This window comes from Aquila chrysaetos, chromosome 3 (assembly GCF_900496995.4).
Source record: "Aquila chrysaetos chrysaetos chromosome 3, bAquChr1.4, whole genome shotgun sequence".
NCBI classification, from domain to species: Eukaryota; Metazoa; Chordata; class Aves; order Accipitriformes; family Accipitridae; genus Aquila; species Aquila chrysaetos.
This window is the reverse complement of record NC_044006.1, coordinates 67,865,054-67,876,594: the sequence shown is the minus strand read 5'-3', so window position 1 is coordinate 67,876,594 and position 11,541 is coordinate 67,865,054. Positions and strand designations below refer to the sequence as shown.

Here is an 11,541-nt window from a genome sequence, read left to right as displayed (position 1 = left end):
TCCTGATTTGTAATCTGTGTTGCCTGTTTCAAGCTGAGCAGCTTACTTTTTCCTACTGGAAAATCTTTCCTCATTGCTTGTGACGTCTGCATTCCAGAACAGCAATAGATGGGCAACAATTTGCCCTAACCAGTTTTATTCCTGATGTATCTGTAATACCATCCAGCTCACCCTTCACAGGATTTTTTAACTGCATCCAATGACCAGTTAGGCAATAGCACGTTTTGCAATTTTTCCTTTCTAGGCTGTTGCCCTAAAGACAGAGATGGAAGATATGAGAGACAGGGAGGATGGAAAGGAAACAAAGTGAGGAGAGCCTTCATGGAAACATGATTGCTCATGTGCACTGTATGTGAACTGTGGCATAAACTGAATGAATCAAATTTTGTCTTGCCGTATTATACTTCATCAAGAAGCATCACACTCTACAAAGTGTGCGTGGCCTTGGAGGAAAAAGAGTACACTGATCATCGTAACAGAGCAGCTGGGGCAGTGCAGTGAGAAGCAAAAAGAATTAGAAAGTTTTGCTAAGGACCCAGAGTGGCTCTGCCTCCTGCTGCTGTTCACCTCCAAGAAGAGTATCTCCATGCTCTGCACGATGATTCATGATGCAGTGCTTGCTATGGTCCCATTTTACAGGTATGGAGACTGAGTTCTGGAAAAAAATGAAGAATTTTCTCACAAGCTTGACCCATTCCTCAAAATCCTCCTTATGCCTGCCTCTGCTTCTCACTTCCCCCAAAACCTCATTTATTTATTCCAAGAGAAAACTGACAAGTCCTGGTATGTTTTTCCATGTATGCTCAACTCACCATCTTTAGCCCTCTTTCCTGTGTTTCTCCCCAGTCTCTAGTTACTGACCTCAGTAAATAAACCCTCCTACCTCTCTAACGATTCCTTCTGTATGTTCTTCAGTGAGTCCTTGTCTTTTTCCATCCCTCTGTGGTGATCTCCTACAGCTCTGTCTTTTCTGTGTGCATCTTTTCTAAGTAAATGTCATCTACAAACATAAATTCTACCTCCGCTTCTATGCCTCACTTCTACCCTTGTATGCTGCCCCTGTGGATGGGATTCATATGTCTGAATGTAGATATTTATTTCTGAACCGCCCATTGTAGGCTCTCCATGTAGTCTGAAAAATCAAGCCAATAACATTTAAAGAACTGTAGGGTGCCATTAATCCAACTGCTAAAGAACATCACTAAAATAAAGCAGCTGAGTGACGATCTAACTGTGCTTCTTTCCTTTCACAATAAAGGGTAATACCTACATTGTAGCTATATAAAGTTAGGTAAGATAAATCCCATTCTTTTGTCCAAACCAAAACCCTAGTCTAGCTCTAAAACTTCTTTGTAGACATTTAGGCTCAATGTCGCTAATATAAAACTCGTATTCTCCATAGTATTTTTCTGCTCATTTCTTGTGGACAGAACTATCAAGCATCTGATCACACAGGACCATAACCTGACTTTCTTGTTCTTGAAGTCTTCACACTCAGTCTTACAGCATCTTTCTATCTGACATCTCTAAAATACACTGTTTCTGATTCATTCACTCAAACTGTTATCCAGGCTCTCATCTCATGCATGTGGCATGCTTCCTTGGGCCCAAGTAAATCCCATGTCTCCCCTATATACCCAGAAGACCTTTGCAATGATAATTCTCCATGCCATTAGTCACCTTCTCTCTCTCTCTCTGAGGTTCCTACTCTCTTTCATATCAAAGAAAGGCTTTTGAGGACCTTCCCAGCCAATAACAGGTTTTTTTCTTCCGATTTGGCTCTGAAGCCAGCTTTGGGCTTTGTTCAGAGCATGTGGCTAGCTTGTACCTGGCCAGATTTCCAAAAAGCAGCTTTATCCTTTCTTTCCTGCCACTGTTAATGTTTGAGAGCCACTTGTTACAAATACATGCAAAACTTCCCAGTCTGTCTTTAAACTCTTTCCTAAACTTTCCTTTTCCGTGATGCTTCAACAGCCCCTTGGCTCGTTTGGAAATTTCCTGGGACAACTGTCCTCTCTCCTGTTGAAAAGCACTTATGTGACTTCTATTGATCTGCTGCCTCTTCTTCCACATTAGACTCCAAGTTCTCAGGGCTTTGATGATGTTTTTGTTCTGTTTTCTGTACAGCTCCTAAAACACCAAGGTCCTAGCACATATGTTTGAGTAGACCATGTTATATCCTCTAGCTCAGCAAATATGCCAGATCTCAGAAAATTTTCATACTGGAAAGATCCAACAGATGTGAGGATTTTGACCAACATGTCCATGAAGTATCTACACTATGCCAGAATTGATGTATTTATATTTATTTCTTTTCCCAGCAGAAAATAAGTTGCACTTACAGAGCATAAAAGACTGTCAATTTTGAGCACATTATAAAAGTATAAATGATTTGTCCTAAGGAAACAGGCATTAAGGGAAAGGAGGTTTAAGTGTTAATGCAGCTGTCAGGCACAGAGGAAGGAAAGGAAACCCCACAAGCTTATTTAATTATTTTTACTTGGATTTATTTTACATTCTCAATAACCAAATCCAATAACAACAAGAAGCCGCTGTGAATATTCTCCAGCTAGCTTGGAGGTATAGGGATAATTTTGCAGGTGGATTTTCTAATTTCCCTTGTGGAAATAATGCTTTTAGTGCATGGTGCACTGAAGCAAAGAAAAGACAGTGACAGATGCTTTTAAAGTGTTTCTTAAGTGGACAAATGGCCTTTGTAACACAATAGAGACTCAGAGTGTTATTTATCAGAAGTTGTGCAAAGCCCGTCATTCAACCTTACCTTGGGGAGCTGGAGTCCCACTTTCCTCTTCTGTTGTAAGGCAGCAATTAGTTCTGAAAAATATAAAGTCCTCACACAAGATCATTACGGTGCTACATAAGTGGTTAACAATAGTTGCTGAAAAGGCTAGTAAAATCTGCTAATTAAAGGTGAACCAAATGATGTAAAAAATTAAACTATCCATTGCTTAGCTAGCTCCAACTATTCAAAGCACTGGTTCAAACAATCAAAAAAAAATTAGTAGGAGACTAAAAGGAAGTATCTGTCATATTGGCACAAGGGAGACACTGTGCTTCATTCCTCCTCTGTCTACTTCAGAAGCACTATGCCTTGTTAACTCTGGTGTATTTCTCCTCCTGTGCTGCTTGGAAAGACCTGATGACTGAGTAGACTGTATTTGTTAATGTTCTCTCTTTCCTTTGGTTCTGCAACATGTCTATACAGGTACAGTGATGCTTTCAACCTCATTACTTCCACTTTATCACAATACTTATTCAAAACAAGACGAATTCAAAAGAAAGAGGCATCCTGTTCTCCACAAATGAAACACAGATGATAAACTGAAGTGATTATAAGATGAAGGCTGCTATATAGAAGAAATTAAATAAATTTCCTCTTAAAAGAAATCAAAACATATTAAGGCAGCATATATTAGGCAGCAGAATGTAGAACTAAAATAACCATGTGTGCGCCTGGGAAGGAAAACACAAAGAGGAAATATCTACTCTTTTTCAAATGTTTAAGCTAATTTAGAAGTAAGAATAATAAAATGCTTTAGTCATGAGAATAGGGTCATTGTATGTTGCCACACTGGCATAGGTTTACGGTTGCCCTAGTACACTAGATGCTGTTTTCAGATTTAACTTGCTTGGATTTTTCCTTAGAGTAATTCTTACCTTTCTGAACTTTTAAAGCCTAGCTAAATGGTTTTGTCACACATACAAGGTCCATGTTCTCAAATTTAGCATCACTTAAAGTGCAGTTTGGACATGAGTAATAATGTGATCATCAGTGCTTTGTGTCCTACAAGAGATGTAAAAAAGTGTGTAATGTGCAAGTTCAAAAAGAACTGAATGGGAAGGTGAATTTGGTTCTGATATGAAGAGAAGGACAATGATTTTCAAAGAGGGAAATCAGTTACAACTATTTGAAATGGAAGGCCACCTTCTGAATCCAGTAGCTCAGAAAGAAAGGCTGAGATTTAATTTAATTTTTGTAAAGTAGTGTAATTACTATCCCACACTTTTTTCTTACTATTCTTTTTGTTGTTCTTGTTGTTCATGTACAATACTGAAATGTAACTAAATTCCCTGGATGCTGAGAATTAGTCTGAATCTGGAGACATCAGCCCAGCTCTGAGCTGAGCTGCAAAATCAGCTGGGAAGATGTTAAGTAGTGACTACACAGAGGTACCATGAGAACCACACAGTGCAGCAGTAGCTTGAGGACATCTAAATCATGAAGAGAAAACATAATTTACACTCTTCTGACCTTCTGTGCAAATGCCACTCAGCTATTGCTGTTTCTTGTCTTGTGTATTGGTACTGCAGCCCTTTGGAAAATTTAGAGACCAGGACATTGCCGGGATTTGAATTGTGAGCTTGAGCCCTAACTCTGTTTTGAATGAGTAAGACTTTGTTCCTGCAGGTCAGGATCAAGTTCACATTAATTTGAGGGAATTAGACAGGAGGGGGCTATCTACAAAAGCCCCCCGGTGCCTATGCATTGTGTGCCAGGTGCCCAAGGATTAGACAGGGACCCAGCAGGGAAAGACCTACACACCCATTTGTCTCTCCTGTGGCAAAGACACTTTTATGTGTGAGGGCAAAAATTAAGGATACCTTCAGGAACCAAAAGGACTGAGGAGTTAGATGGTTTCTTGGTGGACCACCCAGTAACGCACAGACGCATGAACTGCACCTAAGCTCCTTTTGGAGATACACTAATCACTGAAGCAAGGAACCAAAAGATGAAATGATGCCTAAATGAAATGCCAACTGCCAAGTCCCCAGCCACAAATCTAAGTGGTGGAAACCTTCTGAGCATGCAAAAGCAGAGCCTGAAATTATAGAAGTATACCAAAATGCAACAGTAAGATGTAGCAGGTGGCAAGTCCCAGTTTGTTGTGCCCCATTCTTTCATCTGTTCTTACTTAATGTAGATGTTTCTTTTTTACAAAAACATAGATAAGCAGCTTCTCAGCAGAGCCCGCACTGGCATCCCTGAGATTGTAGCAGGCTACATGTGAATTCAGTTCTTTAATATTATCATTATGAAGCAGAGTGGCAGAAGGCCAGCAATCGCTAATCCGGGAACAACAGAGCTAATTACAGCTAACTGCAAGCTGAACAGTCACCAGACAACAAAAATTCTCTTTCATTATGGCTGAGTCCCATCCTGAATTTCACTTCAATTCAATCTGTTCCGAACAGCAAAAAGTTGGAGCGTAACAAAATTCTTTCCAAGGCAGTTCCTGGAGCACCAGCTTATGGGCTTTTCTAAGCTATGGTCTCCTACAGTAGTACACAGCAGCCAGGACTCACAGTGCTCTACATAAACCAAACTGATATCCTAGTTTATTACCCAGTACAACTCTCCTGCACTGTCATGGAGACACATCCCTTCCAAGTTTTAAAGATGAACAAGTTACACCTGAATGACTCACTCTGAGCTGATCTTCCCCAAGGTCTCAATTGCAATTGTGGGGCTAGCTAAGGACTGAGCTTACTCTTGATATATGGTAGAGTTTTCTCAAGGTTCACCCTAATTATACAGGTCTGACCCTGCTTCCCGCTGTCTATTGTAAAATGAGCCTGGCACATGCCAGCTACTTCTGCATTGACATACATGTCACAGACAGAAAAGGTTCTTTCATTATATATATGAAATATTTTTTGAGTGTAGCAATGTTGAAATATACCACACTAAATTAAACACTAGAAAGAGAACTAGTGGTCTCACTATACCACTAAGTTTTCCCTAGAAGAATGCAGCAGTTTATCTGTTATCACTGATTAAAAAAAGAAAAGTCTCTAGGAAGTCAGGCATACTGTAATGCTCAATGTCATAAAGAGGACGAAACTACGGAGCAATAATAGCAATATGTTTTCTGTCCTAAAAGAAGCACAGGATCAGAATAATGAAGATATATCTTGGGCCCATTGGCACAGAAAGCACAGCTGGGGTGGGCTGGAGCCCTCCACCACAAGCCCATCCTTTCCTCAGCTCAGAGCGAGGGCTACAGCAACCCTGCAGAAATGCTGGCTCGGCGCTGAACATCCTGGTGCTCCCTCTCAGTAGTTCGCAAAGCTCTTTTTTACACATTCTGGCTTCAACACTAGAAAGCTGGTCCCATATGTGATAACCTAGAGGATCAGGCTTACTCCGGAATAGTTTTAAAATCCATGGGACTCCAGAAACACGTCCTCTATTGCAATGAACCTTCAGAGCCATAAAGGCATCGCTCAGTTTTCATCAGAACACTTTTAAACAGACACATCTTTGCTTGGTGCTCCTCTTGCTGTCTTGAGTCCTCTCTCAAGGCCTCATGAAGGACATTTGCACCACTTTACATTAACAGAGTAGAGTGGAAAACATTGTGAATCCCAGAAGTAAGATTCAATATTTTTTGGTGATCAGATTCTTGTCATTCACATAACCATTTTAAACCAGCTAATCCACTGGTTGCAGTGGGACTGTTGGCTGAAATAAACCTATGAGAGTGACTATTTGAGACCATTTATATGAAAAAAGAATGGGAATGAATGCACCTTCACCATCTTTCCTATCTTTCAGGCCAGCAGTCATAGCATATATAACCGACCTTACAACATTTGACCAAATAATGTGCTTATGACCACTTAAATTTTGGAACATGAACGAGTGATTCGGGAGGAAACTGAGTTTTCAGTAAGACTTGACTCAGGACATTGATCTTTACAAGCTTGATATGGCAACTTAACTGCTTTTGGAAATCAAATGGAAATTGCAGGATTCAATATAACTTTCAAAAATAATTCAAAATTTATAACCGTCTAGTGATGGGTGACAGGGCCGTGGGAAACAAGACACTGCATAATGCAGTAACAGTGGGTACTGAAACTGTTGCGAAATTTTCTGATGAATAACCTGCAAATTAGTTCTTGGACATGAGTGTTATAAATCCCTGTGGTATTTTGAGTGGGGTTTTGGTGGGGGGGGGGGGGGGGGGGGGGGGGGGTTGTTGCATGCACTGCCCTCTAGGCAGGAAAACCAATTTTTCTGGAAAGTTTTCACTTACCTTTCCAAGCAGACAGGACTGCAATTCCACAACACACATTTTAGTTTAAATAATGTGCACAGGACTTTGGTAATGGAAGACTGCTCTCGTTATTTCAAATGTTATTCCAGGTGAATCAAATCATTCAATAGGAAATTTTGCATTTGTTTTCCTCCTTTTGCTGTGCTTCTATGACTGGAAATGGCCATATTCCCAGGGTAAAAGGTGGCATCTGGAAAACAGCAAAAAAGGGAAAAAAATGCTGCAGGTCAGGTTAGGAGACTTGTTCTTATGAAAATGGAATTAAAATAGCCCTCTATCACAGAAGAAGTACAATGAAGTATCATTCGCTGCATTTTTAAAGTTACTGCTATATCTAGATAAAGAAGGGGGAAATTACTGGGGTTATTTTTCTGTGTAGCAGAAACTAGATTAAACACTTTCCTAAAAGAACTAGATTTCAAATTTAATCAAGAGTCAAAAGGGTTGTCTTCAATGAGCAAAATAAGCCTTTTTTTTCCTCTATTTTGGTTTGATGAGTGCATATGAGGTGTTCAAAGATAAAAAACACAGTTAGAACATGGTGTTTTCATCATGGCAAAAGCCTGTTAGTGCAGGGGTAGAGGGCTGGCCTTGACCACTTCACTTCTTAGTAAAACTAAGCCTTTTTTCTCTACTATTCTCTCTTGGGCTAGCACCCACATTACTTATAGACCATAAAAAGCCATGAAGAAATTGATAGAAAAGCAGCATAGTTGCTTTTGAATAATCCATTGTGTTTCCAGTTCACCTTTAGGAACTTAACTATATTTGAACATACTTCTCTGCATACTCTGGGATTGAATTCTCTCTAAAATATCTATATAGATTAATCACGTAAATAAACAGGAAATATAGAAGTAAATGCAGCTTAGAATCCATGGCAAGAGATTTAAGGAATATTTTTGACTCTTTTCTATTTCCACAGGGCTGATGCTTAGGCCCAGTGATATGAAACAAGTGAATGTAATGATAATAACAATACTCATGGATTCTCTTTTAGCTTCCCACAACCCAGAAAAGGAAAATAAAGTAACCCAAGATGGGTTTATATATGATTTGCTTGTACTGAGAGATGTGTCATGGAACTTGGCAAACTTTCTCAGGTCACAGATTTTGCTACCACAGTGCAATATGAGCAGTTTAACCAATTGAAGTAAAAATAATCATTTCCTATCCTTTAATCGTAAAATGTTCCTAAATAGACGACAGAAAACTCCCCCAACATCCTACGGAGCAATGGCTGTAAGTTGGATTTGTTAAACCCATGCAGTAAGGCGGCACACAACTTGGTGGTTTTTAGGATGAATTTGCATTTCCAAGGACAGCCTCAGACTATGCCTTTCGTGTCCATAAACTGAAGAGGAGGACTGGCAGATGCTTTCCAGGCATGTAGAAAGCACTTCCTTGGTAGCATCATCCCTACCTTAGGGCTCTGTTAATCTAGTTTCTAAACTGAAGGAGGAAAAAACCACCTGGAATATTGTGGACTTTAGGCTACTGTTTGAATTAATCCCATTGGGATGCTGAAGGTAAACTGCCCTATGCTCTTTGGAAGACAGTATTGTCTCTGAGATCCTTTCCCACTTTCAGAAGTCAATAATCATCAGTGATCTCCTCACTGTGATTTAAAGAAAGGTTGGGATTGCAACTGCTTGCGAGCCATGGAGAATGGGAAGGCTGGGAAAGTTTATCTAGGCTTTAATTACAGATAAAATACTGCTAGCACTTAGAAGATTTAACAACAAGGTTAGTAGATGAGTATTTCTGGGCTGCTTTTTTTCTTTCTAACAACTACTTATTATTTCAAAAGCAGCAAGATCGGTTCGGCCTGCATGTAAGAGTGCAATGACAGCTCTGTTAATCATCCAGAAATCATCTGCTTGGGACATTGTGATAAATAACACATGAACTACCCAGCCAGTTCTTGGAAGCAAAGCCCCTGCTTTGGAACAGTGCGAAACCACAAATACTATCCATGTGCAAACAAATGTGACTTACAGTTTATCATTTATATTCGAGCTGCCCTGAAAATGTCTTTCCTCTTCCTGAATCATTAACTTGTCTGAAAAAAAATAGAATTAGACACATATTAGAGGAGGTCAATAGAAGAAAAGCAAATGACAAAAATTAAACAAAACAATAGACTGTGTTATGTTTCCATGGAAAGGCAGCAAAGGAAAAAAAGAAAGGCCAAAAAAAGAATGATGAAAGGATTAAACAGAACAAAACTAATATTTCAGTAAACGGTGGCATGTTTGTCTTCCCTTTGAAAAAGTTTCTCATGTGTCAATATTTACAGGTCTTACCATAGACAAGCTGGGGAGAGCACACTCTGCTGAGGGCATCTCCTCCCTTCTCATTACATGCCGATGTATTTATTTTGCAAGTTATTTTGAAGATCGCTTTTTTCATTTCCTAAGGCCTCCTCCACGTGTTCAGAGTTACACTAACCAAAAAGATGGTTATTGCCTACTCACAAGAGTGACAGATGATTACTGCTGTAATTACACCCAGAGCCTGTGTTTGCGGCATATCCCCCCTTACAGCTCCAAAGCCTCTCGAATCTGAGAGCTCTTCCAAGGAGATGTTTAGCTTGCCATTATATTTAGAGATATGGCTGAGTGAAAAAAGCTAAGTGGATGCTTGTGTTTATATGGAAGCCTTGACAAACAGAATCTAAGGGAGCTTTTCACAAAATCTATTACCCTGGTAACTGCAGAAGTGATAAATAGTCTGTAATTGAGAACATAGTATCAGTGGGCAAACACAACAGACAACTGTTGAACATGTTGTGGTGTCAGGAGAATGTGAAAATAGGACCTGACATCACATTTACTCTATGGAGTAAAACGAGGAATAGGCTTGTGCTATCCACTCTGATTACACATGGAAATCCATTTTTGCGGTGTGCTGCTCTGGCTTTGTATGTGGCATTGACACAACTGCATTTTGAAGACACAGAGCACAGTTTGCATTTTTTCCACATGCACTCAGTTTGGGGGGCTATTTTTACCAAGTATTAAAGCCATAAAATAAACATGATTCTAAATATTTGTGAAAGATTTTTTTTCCCATGCTGCATTTATATATATTCTTTTACATTTGATTTCCATTCTGCTGGTTCCCATTCAGAAAAAAGGAGCTAAAAGAAGAGAGGATGATAAAAAGCAGATATCATACGGATTGTGGTTTTCTTGCATTTTACTTTTGTTTGTTGGCTATGCAGAAATAACTGTGGAAATAAGGATATATCTTCCTTTAGGAATTTAAATTAAAAAAAAAAAACCACAACCCGACGCAAGTTTGTACAGAACTGATGCCTATTTCTTGTGGGTTGTGTTCGAAAGGATAAAAGCTGGGTTTCATCTGCTGTTCTGATAACAACACAAAGAGATTTTTCCTGAAAAATAGCAAATTGGATGCCTCTTAGAAGATCAGGGAAAAGGTCACAACCGTGGGAATTATGTCTAGCATTAGTCTAAAAACCCGACCACAAAACTGTCTCTGATATAGCATTTGCAATGGTTGTAACTGCAGCCTGGAGATCAAGGACCAGCCCCTGGTAAATGGTCATAAACCCACTGAAATCAGAAATGCTTCCTCAGTTTACACAGGCTGGCCTTTTATTTAGAGAGGCTTGAAAAATAAACACTTTTTAAGCAAAATTACCTAAATACATAGGCCTGGAAAGCCCTTTACAAGAGAGGCCGAATATTACTCTCTGATCCATGAAAACCTTTCTGCAAGACTAAATCAAACAGCTGCTCTTAAATATTCATTGTTGAAAAGGATAAATGGGCCTCTAATAGACAGCAGTATAAATTAGCTTATATTCTAGATGGGATATTTGAATTTATAATAAATGTAACTAAGCCACAAATTCTTTGCTGGGCACAGTATCATGCTTAGCAGTTGCTGTATGATCTTAATTATCAGAGTAATTTCATTTAATTGTTCATCTCAGCAGAGCAGGGTTGCAGCTCCAGGATTTTGTCGCCACAGAAAGTGAGAAAGTCTTTTCTGGTGTAGCGCAGGAAGTCATTACTTCTCAGTGCTGTGGGAATCCTCAGATAAACATATTTTTGTTACATCTGGGGACTGATACTGGTATGTCTGGTTTCTGTTAAATGAGATCTTTTATACTGTCAAAACACAGCCACAGCCACATCCATTAGCAAACCCATGATTTTCTCTGGTTCCCTGTGACAGTGCTCTCACCGCTGGCCACCACTTCAGATTTGTGAGTGTCACCCTCCTGCCACACCGTGCCACCTGCCAACGCGCGCCATGGGAAGTGACCTTCTCCTCTGGCACCTGCTCTGGGTTGCACTGAAGATTATCTGATGTTAGAAGAAAGAAGAGGTTAAAAAAACCTTTGGTGTCCAGCTGGTCTTGAAACACCACTAAGCATCTCTACTCCAGACTTTTAAAACCTGTGGTAGCTATGAAAGGTGTGGCA

At 39.7% G+C, this 11,541-nt stretch overlaps 1 long non-coding RNA gene across 1 annotated transcript; it reads right to left on the bottom strand.

Moving 5' to 3' along the window:
• Positions 1 to 448: 448 nt before the first annotated feature.
• Positions 449 to 9,146, bottom strand: LOC115339533. The gene is made up of 4 exons (XR_003922755.2): positions 9,081 to 9,146; positions 7,062 to 7,272; positions 2,783 to 2,835; positions 449 to 655 (listed from the first exon to the last, which is right to left on the bottom strand). It is a non-coding gene; the product is annotated as an uncharacterized LOC115339533 (long non-coding RNA).
• Positions 9,147 to 11,541: the final 2,395 nt, after the last annotated feature.